Genomic DNA, 17631 nt, shown 5'->3' with positions numbered 1-17631 from the left:
GTAGGTTGGGTTAAGGGTTTGTTGGGATAGGGTGGAATGCTCTTTCAGAGGGTCGGTGCAGACTCAATGGGCCGAATTGCCTCCTTCTCCACTGTAGAGATACTATGATTTTATGATTCTATGATCATGAACGCACGTATACAGAACAATCACACATTGTCAGTCCATAAGATGTAGGAGCAGATGTAGGCCATTCAGCCCATTGAGCCTGACCCACCATTCAATGAGATAATGACTGATCTGATATAATCTTCAACTCTATTTCCCGCCTTATCCCCATAACATTTGATTCCCTTACTGATTAAAAATCTGTATGTCTCAGCCTCGAACATATTTAATGACCAAGCCTCCACAGCTCTTTTTGGTAAAGATTCCACAGATTCAATAACTTCTGAGAGAGGAAGAACTCCTATGAGTCAGGCCCAACTCTCCTCATAAGAAAATCTCACCATACTCAGGATCAGCATAGTGAAGCTTCTCTGGACTGCCTCTAATGCCAGTATATCTTTTCTTAGATATGCAGACCAAAACTGTTCACTGTATTCCAGATTTGGACTAACTAGTGTCTTTTATAGTTTTAGCAAGACTTCCCTAGTTTTATATTCCTTCCCTTTTTAAATGAAGGCCAACATTCCGTTTGCTTTCCCTATTACCTGCTAATCATGCATGATAGTTTTTTGAGATTTATGCTGAAGGAACCCAAATCCCTCTGTGCTGCAGTTCTCTGCAGTCTTTCTCCATTTAAATAATATTCAGCTCCTTTATTCTTTCAACCAAAGTGCATAACTTCACATTTTCCAACATTATATCCCATGTGCCAAGTTTTACCCATTCACTTTTGCCCACTTAATATCTCAATATCCTTCTGTAGACGCTTTGTGTTATCCTCACAACTTGCCTTCCCACCTATTTTTGACACATCTGCAAACTTGACAATAGGACATTCACTTCCCTCGTCCAAATCATTAATATATATTGTAAATATTGTGGCCCCAGCACTCATCCCTGTGGCACCCCAATAGTTACAAGTTGCCGTAACACCACCTAAACGTTTTTTGTTTTGGACACTTAAGGTCAGTCTTTCCTAGCCAATCCACCTAACGTGCATATTTTTCGACTGTGGGAGGAAATCGGAGCACCCGGAGGAAACCCACGCAGACACGGGGAGAACGTGCAGACTCCGCACAGACAGCTACCCAAGCTGGGAATCAGAGAACCTGGGACCCTGGCGCTGTAAAGACACAGTGCCAGCCACGTGTGCTACCGTGAATCGAACCTGGGACCTTGGAGCAGTGAAGCAACAGTGCTAGCCACTGTGCTACCGTGCTGACTTGATGAGTTGTCAGACTGTTTGTTTAATATTCAGTACTTTAGGTGCAGAAATGTCCCACAATTAAATATTGGGAAGACTGAAACCATTGGGCTCGATTCAACTAAATGGGAACAAAGTCCCAGAGCAAACAAGTTTAGCCGCGTGTATCCCGGTGTATCCCGGTGCTCGAAGCGCCGAGAAACACATGGCTATTCAACGTGACTCGTGTTGCATAAGGGGCCTCAGTGGAGAACCCGCAGCCAAGGGCGCACATAGCCCCATTTTGTACATTGGGGAGTTCCGCTTGCCGGACCTGAGAAATCAGGATGTCATTTTAAAATCCCCGGTCCGAACACACTATGGTGGGGGTGGATCTGGGGACCCTTGCAGGGCACCCCTAGCCCGATTGCATATGCCCATAAAATACCAGCTTGGCACCTTGGCAGTGCCCATGCCAGCTGGCAATGCCTCCTGGTCAGTGTCAGCCTGACACCCAGGTGGCACTGCCAGGGTGCCAATGTGGTACCAGCTGTGCCAGGGCACCAGCCTGTTCAAAAGGCATGCACTTGGGGGCCTCCAATCCCCTGGGAGACCCCCACAAGTCCATTCTGTCTGATCCCCATTTGTAGGGGCCAATGCTGAACAGAGCTCGCCCAAGGTGCCTTCAGCTGCTTAGGCCCTAAGCTCTGGACTTCCCTCCCTAAACATTTCCAACTCTCTACTTCATTTTTGTGCTTTAAGATGCTTCTTAAAATCTACCTCTTTGACTCAGCATTTGGTTAATCACTCGAATATTTCCGCATGTGGCATGGTGTCATGCTTTGTTTTATAAGCTTCTGTGAAGTGACTAGGGATGTCTTGTTTTGTTAAAGATGGTGGTGGTGTAGTGGTATTGCCACTAGACCTAGTAATCCAGAAACTCAGGGCAAGATCTGGGGACCAGGGCTCAAATGCCACCATGGTAGGTGGTAACTGCATTTAGGGATGGCAAATAAATGCTGGCCCAGCCAGTGACATCCACATCATGTAAATTATTTTTAAAAATTTTTTAATACAAATTGTTGTTGTACTTTAAGTATCCTGCACTAACCTAGAGGCTCTTTTCAATCAGCTTTCATTCAGAAATGTCCTTTCTGATCATTATGCCTGAGGGAGTTCTTTTCACAGAGACCAAATTTATTGCGACACCCTGGGCTATTGAATAAGCAGGTTAGGCAGCATCAGTAGAGAGAGAAATAGAAAAGTGCCCAATTGAAAGTTGACGTGCTATGTGTGGGTATGTAAGTGGATGGATGATCAATTATCCAGGCGTGAAAGCGAAGTTGGCTATAGTGACCTGGCAAATGTGTTTAAGGGATAAATCAACAGAGATTCACTGACACACATTTAAATAAATATTTCAGAATACACAGAATAGACATATTCCAATGAGAAAGAAAAATTTAAGTATTAAACTTAAAGGAAAAGCATCTATTTGCTCGAAGGCAAGTGGCAGGTCAGAAGCTTGGGAAGAATATAAAGAACATCAAAGAATGACAAAAATATTGATTATGAGGGTAAAAATGAGTACGAAAGAAAATGAACCAGTAATATAAAGAAGGAAAATAAGAGTTTGTATGAGGATTTAACTAAGAAAATAGTCAACCAAGTGAGCATTAGCCATATGGAAGTGCATTTGGGGATTTGGCAATGGAAAGTAGGGCTGTCGTGGATTAATTAAATAGGCATTTTGCCTTTCCCTTTACCATAGAGGACACAAGTATCATCCCAGGAATAGCTAAAAATGGAAGGGGAAACTCAGGAAAATTACAATTACTAGGGAAGTGGTATTGAGCAATTTGTTGGGTCTGTGGGCTGACACATATCCTGGTCCGATGGACTTCACCCTAAGGTCTTGAAAAAATGTCTCATGAGATAGTTGATGCATTGATTTAATTTTCCAAAATTCCCTAGATTCGAGGAAGGTTCCATTAGATTGGAAGACAGTAAATGTAACTCCTTTATTCAAAAAGGAGAGATATAGAAAACAGGAAACTGCAGGTCATTTAGCCGTACATTTGTCCGAGGGAAAATGTTAGAAGCCATTATTAAAGATGTTATAGCAGGGCACTTTGTGAAAGGGAAATCATGCTGAACCAATTTTTTGGACTTCTTTGAAAGAGTCACATATGCTGTGAATAATGGGGAACCTGTTGATGCGCTGTACTTCGATTTCCAGAAGATATTTGATAAGGTGCCACATCAAAGGTCCACCTGACTAGTTCCTCTAGATACCCACAAGGCAATGGACAGGCCAAAGGAGGAGTACGGTCAATATTTTGTCTTGTTTTAAGGTCTAGATGGGCTTTCTTTAGCATTTGCCTTAGAATGATACTGCAGTCCATTATTTGTAAAAGCCATTCTTGTTTATTTACAGATTTACATACACCTCAGTATCCTGTACTTCTGTTTCCCACCATCTCAGAATCTCAGTCATCTGACATTTCATCATATCAGATGTTCCTGATGGTAAATGTTGTGTTGAAGAAAAATGACAATATTAACCTCGCACTGCTGATCTGCCATTCCTTACCGTTTCAGAGTGATTTGGCTCTATCGGAAATTCTGATGGGAAGGTGACTATAGATTCAGCATCCTGTTCTTCCACACATGATTATGCCATGTCTCAAAGTAGCAGCCATGGAGGAAAAAGGAGGATGGGAATTGTGCACTGAAACCACAAACTATTATCAGTGTCATGGAGTGCATAATTTACCAGAGCTTCAGCCAGATGAATCAGTATGGATTTGTCACCAGAGTGGTGAAGGCCAGGTTTTAGAAAATACACTAAACCTACAATCTTATAGAGACTGAAAATCGGATAGTGAGATGAAACCAAAGTGCTCTTGCATCTGCAAGAAAAAGACCATCAATGGAATGCACCAACTCCCCAGCCAATCAGGAAGATAACCTGAACAGAGAGCCAGTAGTCTTTGATGATTTGTGAGTCATCTAGAGCATTGTTTTTCAACATTTTTTAGAGCGACCCACGTTTCCAGAATGGCCAACTATCGCGACCCCCGCCACATTCACAAACCATTCTCCATAATTACTTTTTAAAAATAAATTTAGAGTACCCAATTTTTTCCAATTAAGGGGCAATTTAGCGTGTTCAATCCACCTACCCTGCACATCTTTGTGTTGTGGGGGCGAAACCCACGCCAAAAACGGGGAGAATGTGCAAACACCACACGGACAGTGACCCAGAGCCGGGATCGAACCTGGGACATCGGCGCCGTGAGACTGCAGTGCTAACCCACTGCGCCACCGTGCTGCCCTCTCCATAATTACTTTTAAAAAGTCACACACATTGTTGGCGCTTCTGTATTATTGAATGTAAATGTGTAAAAAGAGCTGCTGTTTCACCTTAAACGACAGCTCCACCCTGACACATTGCTAAAGGGTGTAACACAGGATTATTTTATTTCTTCACACCCATTGATAGCATTTCGAAAATTGCACGCAAGCGCTGGAAAGATTAACAGGTTCAGTATTGCACAGTTTTAACAATGTCATGTTCACGCGTTCAAAACCTAACACGACCTCGGATAGGAAATTTAACTCAAAACTTCAACTTCAGAAATAGCAGAGTTTGAACGAAAAACACGGTCAGACAGAATGTCACTGGACGCCTGTCAGTATCATTTCCCAGGTAATTATGTAACAGACTGAAAGAATGCAAAAAAAACATTGCTGGGCATAGCTCAGCTGACCAGTATGCGAAACGTGGAGACACATTCCATTCCATACACCTGCAACATTTTACCGGCTCCTGTTTACATGGGTGTAGTTCAGTTGCCAGCTAATGCCAACTTGGCGAACAGTTGAAACCCTGATAAAGGTAGATGCAAAAATCCTTGCTGGAGAGGAATCGATTCAGCTGACGGAGTCCATGTAGCCACACGCCAGAGAAGGATGCTTGGGGACGAGTACCTGTGAAGAGGGGGTGGATAGCGACGGGGGACGTGATGAAAAAAAAAAATGTCCTCGAAGGACAAGAGCCCCGATGTGGAGAGACAATTCGGAAGTGGAGTGGAAGGAGTGGACGTAGGGGTTTGTAGGGCTGGAGGAGGCTGTATGTCCAGCTTAATTGAGAGAATGATAAAAAAAATGCATTGAGTTTGTTAGTGACACAATGAACTCAAGAAATAATACCACACTGAACTCAAGACATAATACAGATCCTGATGTTGAACACAGTAGCAGGATATGCCACACAAAGAGAATTTTACAGGTCTCTGACTGCAAACTGCCCAACTATACTCTAGCTTGGAGAGTCAAGGAAGTCCACGGCATCGGCTTCTTCACCAGCCTCGTGCGGTCAAACACGATAACGCAGTGAGAATTTACCTAGAGAGAAAACGGTTAAATGGTCAGGCGATATTTGGGGATCATTTTGGTGACCTTTTGGCGACCCATGCTACACCATCCGGCGACCCAGCCGCGGGTCGCGACCTCCACTTTGAAAATCTCTGATCTAGAGAGTTTGAGAGAGAACATGGAGAACTTGAATCCTGAGAACGCAGAACGAGGTCGGGGAGATTACTGAAATCACCACTATGCTTATCTCTGTGAATTAGGGATAAAGACAGAGACTTCAGGGAGAGGCGGAGGATCCTGTAAATAATTTATTTAATATCGTCAGAGACTTGGGGCAGATGTAGTATAAAGGGATATTGTTAAGTATCTAAATAGACGGTTTACATAAATCGGTGAGGTATGAGCACATGATAACAGAGTATATTGATCTGAAGCCTTCTGGTAGCTGTATATAAATTAGTAGAGTGTTCAATAAAAGATAAAATTTACCAACAGCCTTAGCTCCAGCAGTATCTTTAAGTCCACCCCGTGGGCAACTTCATTCAAGACCCACAACAATGATAACAGCGCATAATTTCAAACTATGTCCATACATTCAACTGCAAGATGAACGACAGGAAATTCTGAAAACTCAATGAATGCAGTCCTTTAGAAAATAAACATTCTGGAAGTTTAGTATATCTTGGGTCCTACATGAATGCAGGTTGTTATTGTATTCATTTAGAAATATGCTGTACTTTTATTTGAACATCGGTTCAGTAAATTAGGATAGTTTTTCATGGCTGGGGATTTTCTGCCGTTGGAATCTGAGCTTATATTGTATATGGCTCAGTGGCAAAGCAATTTATGTGCAGAAAGCCCCATTTTTAGAGACTTATGGTGAGAGATAAAGAAATAAGTTACATTTTTTATTAAGTTCCATACATGAGCTTCCCCAGCAAAAATGCATTCAGTTGTGACATTTCCAGTTCAGAATAACTGGTAACGTTTTCAAACAAGGTCAGAAAAGCATCCAGTATCTAGTACATTCAAAATTGAATGTTTTCAAAAAATTTTCTTTCAAATGTTTCCCCTTTACCCTCCCTAATTCCTGCTGGCGTGCAGTTCCACAGATGCTAGCAACCCTCCACTATTGCAAAATGCCTTTCAGAGGTAGCAGCATGACATCATGAGAAGAGAAGTATATCATGCAACCTAGTTTTAGTTTCACTTTTGTCTGTGAGCAGAACACAGCACAGCTCCGATGTTGTCAAGCTTTCCTGTGCAGTCAACCCACTGCATTTGCAACATTCACCAAAGATGTGGCTTCATTGTGGTTTGACCAAAATTACAAGGGTTGTCACATGCCAAGTAGCATGAAGCTGTTCAGCATCTTGTGCTTGTGCTTAAATCTTGCTGCTATCTCACCCAAGTCACTATTCATCATAAGAGTCCAGACAGAGAGTAGCTGCAAGGATGTTCAATCATGGAGTGCATCGTGACAGTCTGATAATGAAGGCACTTCACGCATTCCCCATTACCAGAGTATAGCAGTCCAATTCCCTCACTGTTTTGCTTGATTAGTACAAACCAGATATTGAACCCGGAAACTTCCAGCCTATATGGTTTAGCATTACACATGAGGATACAGTAGGAACACCAGAATTCTGTTATTTTTCTGTGTAGAAAAGTAATGTCGAACAGTATATAATTCTATGAGCACTGAAGCATTGTGGTCACATAACATTCAACATGTGTTTATTTCCAATCTACGGTCTGCTTCCACCATAAAAATGTTCACTCCTCTCATGGAGGTGCTTGTTGGGGTAAAGCTCCATAGGTGTCAGTTAGCCAACAGTGCCTTGTGCTCATGGGAATTCTGTGTGTGTGAATCCGATCAGTGAGCATTGGCAGTCTACCTGACAAAACGCATAACAATCCTATCCTCATCTCACCTCTGTTGTGTTATGCTTCTTCACATAGCATAAGCTGCTTCCTTGATGTGCACTCTGACAAAGGAAGGTTCAGACTCGGAGATAGGTTTAACACATTTATTGAACAGTTAACAATTCTCCTACTTGGGTTCGACTCTCCTGCTAATCTTACTATAGTAACTCAATCTAACTAACCAGTCTGCTCTAATCCATGCGGTGGGTGTGATGCTCTAATCTGCCCCTGTGTCTCTCTGTGTGTCGCCTGTGGAAAGAGAGAGAGCATGTGTGCCCTGTCCTTTTATATGGGTAGCCCCCTTGCGGTAGTGTCACCTCTGGGTGTGTCTTGACTGCCCATTGGTCATGTCCTATCTTACTGACCTATTGGTTGAATGTCTGTGTGTCATGATGTCTCTGGTGCTCCCTCTAGTGTTTATTTAGTTGTAGTGTACCTACATGAACTCCTTGTGTATTTACAGTGATGCATATCACCACATCACCCCTTTTTTCGTGTTACATATTTTCTGTACAATAATAAAGTAAATTGAACACAATAGGTAGATAAGTGATGACATGTACAAATCATGATGACAGTGATGATTATACAATTAGTCCAAATCATGTGTATGAGTCCAAAGTTCATTAATTAATATGGTCGAGTGGCTTTCTTGTTTTGTTGGTGAAGTGGTGACGTTGATGGTGGCATGTCCTTGTGAACACCGTCAGTGTCCCTGTGCTGAAGGAACCAAGAAGTGGTCAAATCACTTCGTCGTCTGAGTTGGACTCTTTTTTTTGATGCTTGTGGAGTCTTGCAGCATTCCCTATGTGGAATCATGCATTGGGCTCGCTGTGGAGACTCATCACTTCTTGTATGGAAGCTGGGACCCTTCGTGGTGCATGGATCACTCTCTGTGTGGAGTCGGGGACTCTTCGTGGTGCGTGGACCACTCTATGTGTGGAGTCGGGGACTCTTCGCGGTGCGTGTTCCTGGTAGTCACGGATTTGTTGAGTTGAACTATAGGGATTCAACAGGTCACTCACTGGTACCATGTTGTGTTATGCTTCTTCACGTAGCATAAGCTGCTTCCTTGATGTATACTCTGACAGAGGAAGGTTCCGGCTTGGAGATAGGTTTAACACATTTATTGAACAGTTAACAATTCTCCTACTTGGGTTCAACTCTCCTGCTAATCTTACTGTAGTAACTCAATCTAACTAACCAGTCTGCTCTAATCCATGCGGTGGGTGTGATGCTCTAATCTGCCCCTGTGCCTCTCTCTGAGTGTCGCCTGTGGAAAGAGAGAGAGCATGTGTGCCCTGTCCTTTTATATGGGTAGCCCACTTGTGGTAGTGATTCCTCTGGGTGTGTCTTGACTGCCCATTGGTCGTGTCCTATCTTACTGACCTATTGGTTGAATGTCTGTGTGTCATGATGTCTCTGGTGCCCTCTCTAGTGTTTATTTAGTTGTAGTGTACCTACATTAACCCCTTATGTATTTACAGTGATACATATCACCACAACCTCAACAAGTACATGCTTTCCAGTAGAGACCACCTGATTCTCCCTCACACATGGAAATTTCGATCAGTTTTCGCAGTCCCACGGGCACTAGGCCTGACATCAGGGGCGAGATTCTCCGACCCCCCGCCGGGTCGGAGAATCGCTGGGGGCTGGCGTGAATCCCGCCCCCGCCGGTTGCCAAAGTCTCCGGCACCGGAGATTCGGCGGGGGCGGGAATCACGCCGCGCCGGTTGGCGGGCCCCCCCGCGCGATTCTCCGGCCCGGATGGGCTGAAGTCCCGCCGCTAAAATGCCTGTCCCGCCGGCGTAAATTAAACCACCTACCTTACCGGCGGGACAAGGCGGCGCGGGCGGGCTCCGGGGTCCTGGGGGGCCGCGGGGCGATCTGGCCCCGGGGGGTGCCCCCACGGTGGCCTGGCCCGCGATCGTGGCCCACCGATCCATGGGCGGACCTGTGCCGTGGGGACACTCTTTCCCTTCCGCCTTTGCCACGGTCTCCACCATGGCGGAGGCGGAAGAGACTCCCTCCACTGTGCATGCGTGGGAAGCTGTCAGCGGCCGCTGACGCTCCCGCGCATGCGCTGCACGGAGATGTCATTTCTGCGCCAGCTGGCGGGGCACCAAAGGCCTTTTCCGCCAGCTGGCGGGGCGGAAATTCGTCCGGCGCCGACCTAGCCCCTCAATGTTGGGGCTCGGCCCCCAAAGATGCCAGTCGGCGGACATCACGCCGTTTCCGGAGAATTTCGCCCCAGTTACCTCAACAGTCTACTTCTCAGCCTGCATGACTCTGCTTGTTTCTCAACTGGGACATTGTTGGAGCTGAAGTGCCTTTCATCCGTGGTTGTATGTGCGATCTTCCATCTCCATGGCATCAGTGGCACAGCAAAGATATACAAATTATTCCTTCCCCATGGCACTGTTGGAGTTCAAAGTTTAAGTTTCAAGGACTTGTAATAATATGCATGTCCGCCAGGAAGTCTGATGGAAATGCAATTCTTCTGCACTGCAAATTGAATAATGTTTATTCAAGCTCTGGAAAAGCTGCAGTTAATGTCCATAATAGTTTAATGAGTTCATTTAGTGAACTGCACAGATTGCAAGGCCCGAAATCCAGTCTGCGCTGCCTTATCTGATCTAACTGAGTTGGTGGTGTGTGTATTATAATTGGTCCCAGTGCTTATGGATGACAGGAGATACCAGTTTGCATTCTGATTGCTGACCAGTGGATATTGGCTAAGGCCAGATGCTTCTTTTTGGTTGAATGGCATTTGAACCCTGTCACTCACATAAATAATGGGCACACAGGTGAGCTACTGAAGGCAAGTGGATGACTGAGATAATTTTAAAAACAAGAAATAACAGCACTGAAAGGATCCTTTATGTTCAAGTACCCCCCGCCAACAGCAGCTCAGGTTTTGGCAACTGCACCGTGTGGTGTGGGCAACATTGCCACAGTCTTCTTAATGCTCCAACCTTCCCGAAAGAAGTAGCTCACTGTGGTTGTATTTGAAGCAATTCTATGAAAGAGGTCCAGTGTTGTGTCTCTAGAAACACTGGAATACACTGGAACCATTAAAAATATAAGTAAAATGGAGTTGTGAGCAGATATCCCTGAATATGGAGCACACATTGCTTGAAGAAATCAAAAGGTGGTGACAACAATTGTTGGGTCTAGAAAGTGTAAATATGACATTTGTTCTTGGGAAAACATTTCCATAATTCCTAAATCCAGAGAATAGAGGAAATGTTTCACATAAACACTGTATTACTTAAGTTCATTGAAAACATATGGTGACACCCAATTCAGTATAGAGCAGTTTCCTACAGGCCCCGTTTAATCCTAAAAGTCTTACTGAAGGGTTGAGATAGAGAATTTTCAAATATTTCTGCTTCTAACAATTCCTCCTCCCACCCCAGAGCAGGTCGCAGGGAGGGTCACTCATTATATTCCCCCATTATTACTGTTGGAGAAACACGAGGGATATCAGCATATTACTGGTGTCAGGTGTTACTAAGGCATTTAAGTTTTATCATAGACTTTAGAGTGCAGAAGGAGGCCATTCGGCCCATCGAGTCTGCACTGGCTCTTGGAAAGAGCACCATACCCAAGCCCACACCTCCCCCCTGTCCCCATAACCTAGTAACCCCACCCAGCACTGAGGGCAATTTTTGACACTAAGGGCAATTTAGTATGGCCAATCCGCATAACCTGTACATCTTTGGACTGTGGGAGGACTGTGGAATGCTCCGCACAGACCGTGACCCAAGCCGGGAATCGAACCTGGGACCCAGGAGGCGGAGTTCACCCCCCCCCCCACGCCGGGTGGGAGAATCAAACGGGCGCCGCGCAAGTCCCGCCACGCCATCCCGACGGCCGCACGCGATTCTCCCACCCCTCCCAAACCGGCGCGGCGCAAATCACGGCTGGCCGCTGGGAGAATCGCCGCTTGCCATTGATAATGGGTGAGCGGCGATTCTCCAGCCCGGATGGGCCGAGTGGACTGCCCAACACGACAGGTTCCTGCCGGCGCCATCCACACCTGGTCGCTGCCGGCGGGAACCGCGCGGGAATGCTGGGGGGGCGGCCTGTGGGGGGCGAGGGGGGGTTCCTGCACCGGGGGGGGGGGGTCAAAAGGGGTCCGGCCCGCGATCGATGCCCACCGATCGGCGGGCCGGCCTCTGAAGGAGGACCTCCTTTCCTCCGCTGCCCCGCAAGATCGATCCGCCATCTTCTTGCAGGGTGGCCGCTTGGAGGACCGGAACCGGTGCATGTGCGGGTGACGTCATTTACGCGCCGCCACTTTTACGCGCCGCCAAGGCCTGGCGCGCGTAAGTGGCACGGTGCCGCTCCTAGCCCCCTGGGGGCGGGAGAATAGGGGGCTGGGAACGGCCTCCGACGCCGGAGTGAAACACTCCAGTTTTCACTCTGGCGTCGGGATTTAGTCTCCCGATCGGAGAATTGCGCCCTGGAGCTGTGAAGCAATTGTGCTAACCACTATGCTATCGTGCTGCCCCTGTTTCATGTGTATTGTAATAATTCCAGGCAGCGATGAGTGAATTCCAAACTGGTTTATTTGAAACTGAAAATAAAAACGCCACCGTGGTACATAAAAAAAGGCCTCAGTCCCGGACGATCGTGAACTGATGGGATACATTTAACGCACGCTATTGAGCCCCAGCTGGGCAGACCTCTACCCTCTCACCACGGGAACTTGTATTCCACAAAGTCCATGGGGAGATCAATCAGAGATCTCCCGTGGCCCTTGTGAGGAATATCACATCCCTCTCCTGTCAAGTCTGAATCATACCCCTCACACCCACAGCACTGAGGCCTCTTTCGCCGCCTAGCACAAGGCGTCAGGTTAAGTGGCAGGTGGAGCCGGATCGGTGGGGGGGGGGGGGGGGATTGGGGGATTGGGGGGGGGGGGGAGGGGGAGAGCGGGCTGGGAATCGTTGCTTCCTTGTTGACGGCCGAACAGCCACAGATGGAGGCTCATCCTTGCTGCTGAACTCTGGCGGAGGGAGGATCAATCTCCTCAGTCTCCATTTCAGATTAACAAATCTTCATCATCAGGGGAATGACTCTCAGGTCCCCCATAGACTGAGTCCCCCTGCTGGAATTGGTTGCAACGGACATCAAGGACGCCATCTCTGCTGAAATTGCCTCCGCTGGAGGGTTCCCTGCTTCTCAGGCGGTCCAGGTGTTTTTCACTGCATTCCCTTGGACTTTGACTTTGTAAGAAACCAGACCAGTCTTTACCAGCACGACACCTGACATCCATTGGGAGCCATCTTTAGACTTCCTCATATAAACGCCCTACAGGATGATGATGTATCACTCAGCTCTTGTCATTTAGTGAGGAAGGGCTTCATGTCATCCATGGGGTGTCCTCAGATTCTGCCACTGAGGAGCATATGGCACAAATTTGCCAGTGTGGGGTCCTGGGGTCCTTCGCAGATACTGGCAAATTATCTGGGAAGTTCAAAGTCATGATATCTTTTTGCAATGCTGGCAGACGGTTCAAGCTTGTGGGTAGCGGGAGGTGGCTTAGGGCATCCGGGTTGGCAATGTGTGTTCCTGGGCGGTGTTTGAGAGAGCAATCGTAGGTTTACTAACAATAATGCCCAATGTTGGATCTGAGTCAAGGTGATGAGGTGAAATCGCCTTATCCTCCTTGAAAGGGCCCATCAGGGGTTTATGGTCTGTTATGATTGTGAAATGTTGGCCGTCGACATATGGGTGGAATTTCTTCATCACAAAAATTATAGTCAATCCTTCCTTTTCAATCTGAGAATAGTATATTTCCATAACTGCCAAGGTTCTGCTTGCATATGATATAGGTCTCTCTGCCATTGTCTCATTGATGGGAAAGGACTGACCCTACTTCTTATGGAGAGGCACCATATGTTAATACCAGTTCTCTCTTGGGGTTTTAATGAGCCAGGACGTTTGATAATAGTAACTTGTGCTTCACCTTCGGGAAAGCTTCATCCTGCAGTACCTGCCACAACCACTTCTGGTGTTTTTTTAACAGTGTGCGCAGGGGCCACAATCAAGTGGCCAAGTTAGGATACATTTCCCATAGTAGTTTACAAAGTCTAGGAAAGATTGTAATTCTGTAGTATATCATGGGGTCAGTGCCTCTTTGATGGCCTTAATTTTATCCTCCATGGGGTAAGACCTTTAATGTTGACTCGGTATCCTAAGTGGATAATTTCAGCTGCTTGGAACACATTTGTCTTGTTTGAGACGGACACCTGTGTCAGAAAATTGACTCAAACCCTCCTCCAGGTTTTCTAAGTGCTCTTTTGCCATGGCTCCTGTGATTAGTATGTCGTCTAAGGATACTGCCACCTTAGGTGGCCCTTGGAGAATGTTCTCCATCACATGTTAAAAAATGGCCCATGCAAACGAGACTCTGAAGGGAAGACGTGTATATTTGTATAAGCCCTTATGGATATTAATTGTCGCGTACTTCCTGGATGACACAGCTAGTTCTAGCTGGAGGGTAGGCATGGCTCTTATCTAGTTCGGTGAAGGTTTGGCATATAAATCTTCTATGCATGGCATGGGGTACCCATCTAAACGTGAGGCTTTATTCACCGTTACTTTATAGTCCTCACAAAGGCAGACCGTCCTGTCAGGCTTGAGGGCGGAACAACTGGTGCAACACACTCTGTGAACTGCATTGGTCACATTGTCCTGAGGCTCTCTAAGCGCTCGTGTTTGGTCTCTACCTTTGTAAGTGAAGTGTATGGGACTGGCCGTGCTCTGAAATATTTGGGTAGGGCATTGGGATCGACATTGCCCTGACTCCTTTATTCTACTATGGTTTTCTTGGACTATCTCTGGTATTTTCGTCAATGACCTCACACAGTCCACTGGTTCCTAGTTTAGAAATTTGCATCCAGTTATGACGGATCCTTTGGAGTCAATCTCTACGTAAGAGGCTGGGTCCTGGTCTTACAACTATGAGCAGGAGCCAGGTCATCTGCTGCCCATAGTTAACCTGGCTCATAGTGGTCTCCATAATCTTCAAAGTGTCTCCTGTAATGTGGGCAACCTGGTCCCTTGGGACAAGATGCCCATCCGGAGCGCCAGAAGGTCTGTTCCCCGATGATGGAGGTGGCAGCTCCCGTATCTACCTCCATTTCTAGGGAATGGACGTTGACCAAAAGTGTTAACTTTATCAGGGCAACCTTAGGGGTGATGATGCAGTTTAGTTGCATCGTTTGGCCCTCTACAGGCAGATAGGCTTGCAAGGCCCGGCCCTGAGATGGCTTTAGCTTTGGGCCTAGATGGCATCTGTACTTCTGATTCGGGCAGCCTTGCCTGCGTCCTGTCCTTTGGCCGCACTTACAGCAACCTTGTGGCTGACACTTGTAGACCTCAGGGCAGGCTTTCCTGGTACTTCTAGTGTTATCCAGGCATCTTTTGAGATGTCAGAATGCTCTGGCTGAATGTTGAGTTGATAGTGGACAGGGCATGTGGGAGCCTCCACTTGGATTTCCAGTTTTTCTGTATGAGGGTCCTGCCCATCATCCCTTGGAGTTCTTTGGCCCCTTTCACTGCGTTCTCGAAGGATAGTGCTAATTAATAGCTCTTTTGTTATCTCGGGTGGGTTCTGCCAACAATGTTTTTTGTATCGTGACATTATTGATCCCACACACTAGCCAGTCATGTAGCACCAGGGTCAGAGATGGGGCAAAATCGCAGTATTCGGCCAGCTTCCTTAATCCAGCCAGGAATTCTGTCACGGGTTCCCCAGGGGTTCCCTCAGCAGTATTGAATTGGTAACACTGGGGGATTTGCTCAGTGAATATTTTAATGTCAGAGCAGCAAGATGCATTTAAGTCTTAATCATGTTGAGCGTCGGAGCCCCGGAGACTGTCAAAAGGATTACTTTAGATCTGTTATCCTCTTCTATGCTGTTGGTGCGAAAGAGGTAGCACATGCATTCTGCAAACTGGGGCCAATCCTCCCAGTCCTCATCATAAGGCTCGAGCTTCTCAAACAAGGGCATTACTGGGTTTTTCTTTCTGCTCTGTTTCTTACCAGAGTGGTCGTCGGGGAGTTTAAAAAAGGCTGCTCATAATCCTTGTCGCCAATGTAATAATTCCAGGAGGCGCGGAGTGAAAGCCAAACTGGTTTATTTTAATCTGAAAATAGAGCACACAAACATCCTTGCCCAGTACTATCTGGAACTGCCGATCCGGGTCTGGGAGCTACATTTAAAAGTCCTACTGATGAGTGTCAGCTCGGCAGGCCTCAGCCCACACACCGCAGGAACTCATATCTATGAAGCCCATGGGGAGATCAATCAGCGATCCCTCTGTGGTCCTTGTAAGGTTTATCACAAGTATAATCAAATCGAGGGCTCCCTGAAATTCGAAAATGTTTGAAAAGTCAGACCTCTCTTCAGTTGATCAGTAGCAAGCAGCCCCGCTCCAATTATACAGGTGCTGGAGGCCGGCACCAGTCATTCCCTCACGACCCCAGCCACTTGCACCATTAAAACTGGCTTTCTGATACAGGTGGGAGCCTCACTTCAGGCCTGTCAGAAATATTTAAGCTCACCTGACCATGAAAAATGCAATTGGAGCAATGCTGACAAATCATGTGGATGCAAAGTTTCTGCTTGGATTTCACCAAGAGGTCGATTAATGGATTTCCCAACAAAATATCACCACAGCACTTGAGATATATTAAACATTTGAAGTAACCTCCAATAGTAATCAGATATTTAGGTGGCGATTCTCCAATATGGAGCCCAAGTGTTCGCGCCATCGTGAACACCGTCGCCTTTCACGACGGCGCGAACCGGACCCGGGTACGATCGATTCTGGCCCCCATAGGCCCATTCTCCGCACCTCGGAGAATCGCGCGCCGGCGTCAGGGCGTCGTGGGGCGGTTGAGGTGATTTTCTGACCTGGCGTGGGGCTCGGAGAATCACCCCCTTAAATTCCTTTCTACAAGACCAAATTCTGTGTGCTCCACTGAGGAAAGGAATGGAAAATCATACATAATTGTTCTTGAAGCAAAACTTGATGGGCATTAAAACATCAGTATCAATAATACAGGGCAAATATTACTGTAACCTTAATATTGGTAATTCATTCTTGTGACAATGTATCCTAACAAAGGTGACAGAAGACTAAGGATGTCCTGAATAAAATAAAGTTTTTGATTTCCCATTTTATTAGTTTTTGAAACAATATGGGTTGTTTTTATTCTTTCATGGCAATCATTTGTTGCCCATTCCCAATTGCCCTTCAAAAGGTGGTGGTGAGCTGCCTTCTTGAATCGCTGCAGTCCATGTAGTGTAGGTGCACCCTCTTTGCTGTTCGGAAGGGAGTTGCAGTATTTTGATCCAGCGACAGTGAAGAAATAGTGATACAGTTTCAATTCAGGATGGTGTATGACTTGGAGAGGAACTTGCAGTCGCATGTTCCCATGCATCTGCTGCCCTTGCTTTTCTAGGTGGTAGATATTGCAAACTTGAAAGGGGCCTTGGTGAGTTCCTGCAGTGCACCTTGTATGTAGTATACACTATGTGTCAGTGGTGGTGGGAGTGAATGTTGAAGGTGGTGGATGGGGTGCCAATCAAGTGGGCTGCTTTGTCCTGGACGATGTCAAGGTGGGTGAGAAAGGACTGGAAAGGTTCATCCTTACCCTGCAAACGCTGTTGGAATACATAGCGCTCAAAACTTTCATTCACCTCGATGTCGCAGTGACTGTCAAACTTAAGGAGGACCGTCTTGAATTTTGATTTATCTTCACCATCAGCAAAGGTGAGAGAATTGAAAATGTTGATGGCATGTTCCCCGGCAGTGGATAGGAAGAGAGCGATCTTCCTGGTGTCTGAGGCAGCTTCCTGGTCTGTGGCTTCAAGGTAGAGCTGGAAGCGTTGTTTGAATATCTTCCAGTTGGCCCCTAGGTTATCAGTAATGCGGTGGCGGGCGGACGCTGTCCATTTTGCAGGATGGCTGTATGCTGGTGGAAGGCAGATCACTTGCAGGTAGGTCTAA

At 46.4% G+C, this 17631-nt stretch overlaps 1 protein-coding gene across 5 annotated transcripts in view; it reads left to right on the top strand.

Moving 5' to 3' along the window:
- Positions 1-17631, top strand: part of pxylp1 (2-phosphoxylose phosphatase 1) — a 266750-nt gene that overhangs the window by 127822 nt on the left and 121297 nt on the right. The window lies entirely within an intron of this gene.

This window comes from Scyliorhinus torazame, chromosome 14, assembly GCF_047496885.1.
Source record: "Scyliorhinus torazame isolate Kashiwa2021f chromosome 14, sScyTor2.1, whole genome shotgun sequence".
NCBI lineage: Eukaryota > Metazoa > Chordata > Chondrichthyes > Carcharhiniformes > Scyliorhinidae > Scyliorhinus > Scyliorhinus torazame.
This window is presented reverse-complemented; position numbering and strand designations above follow the sequence as displayed.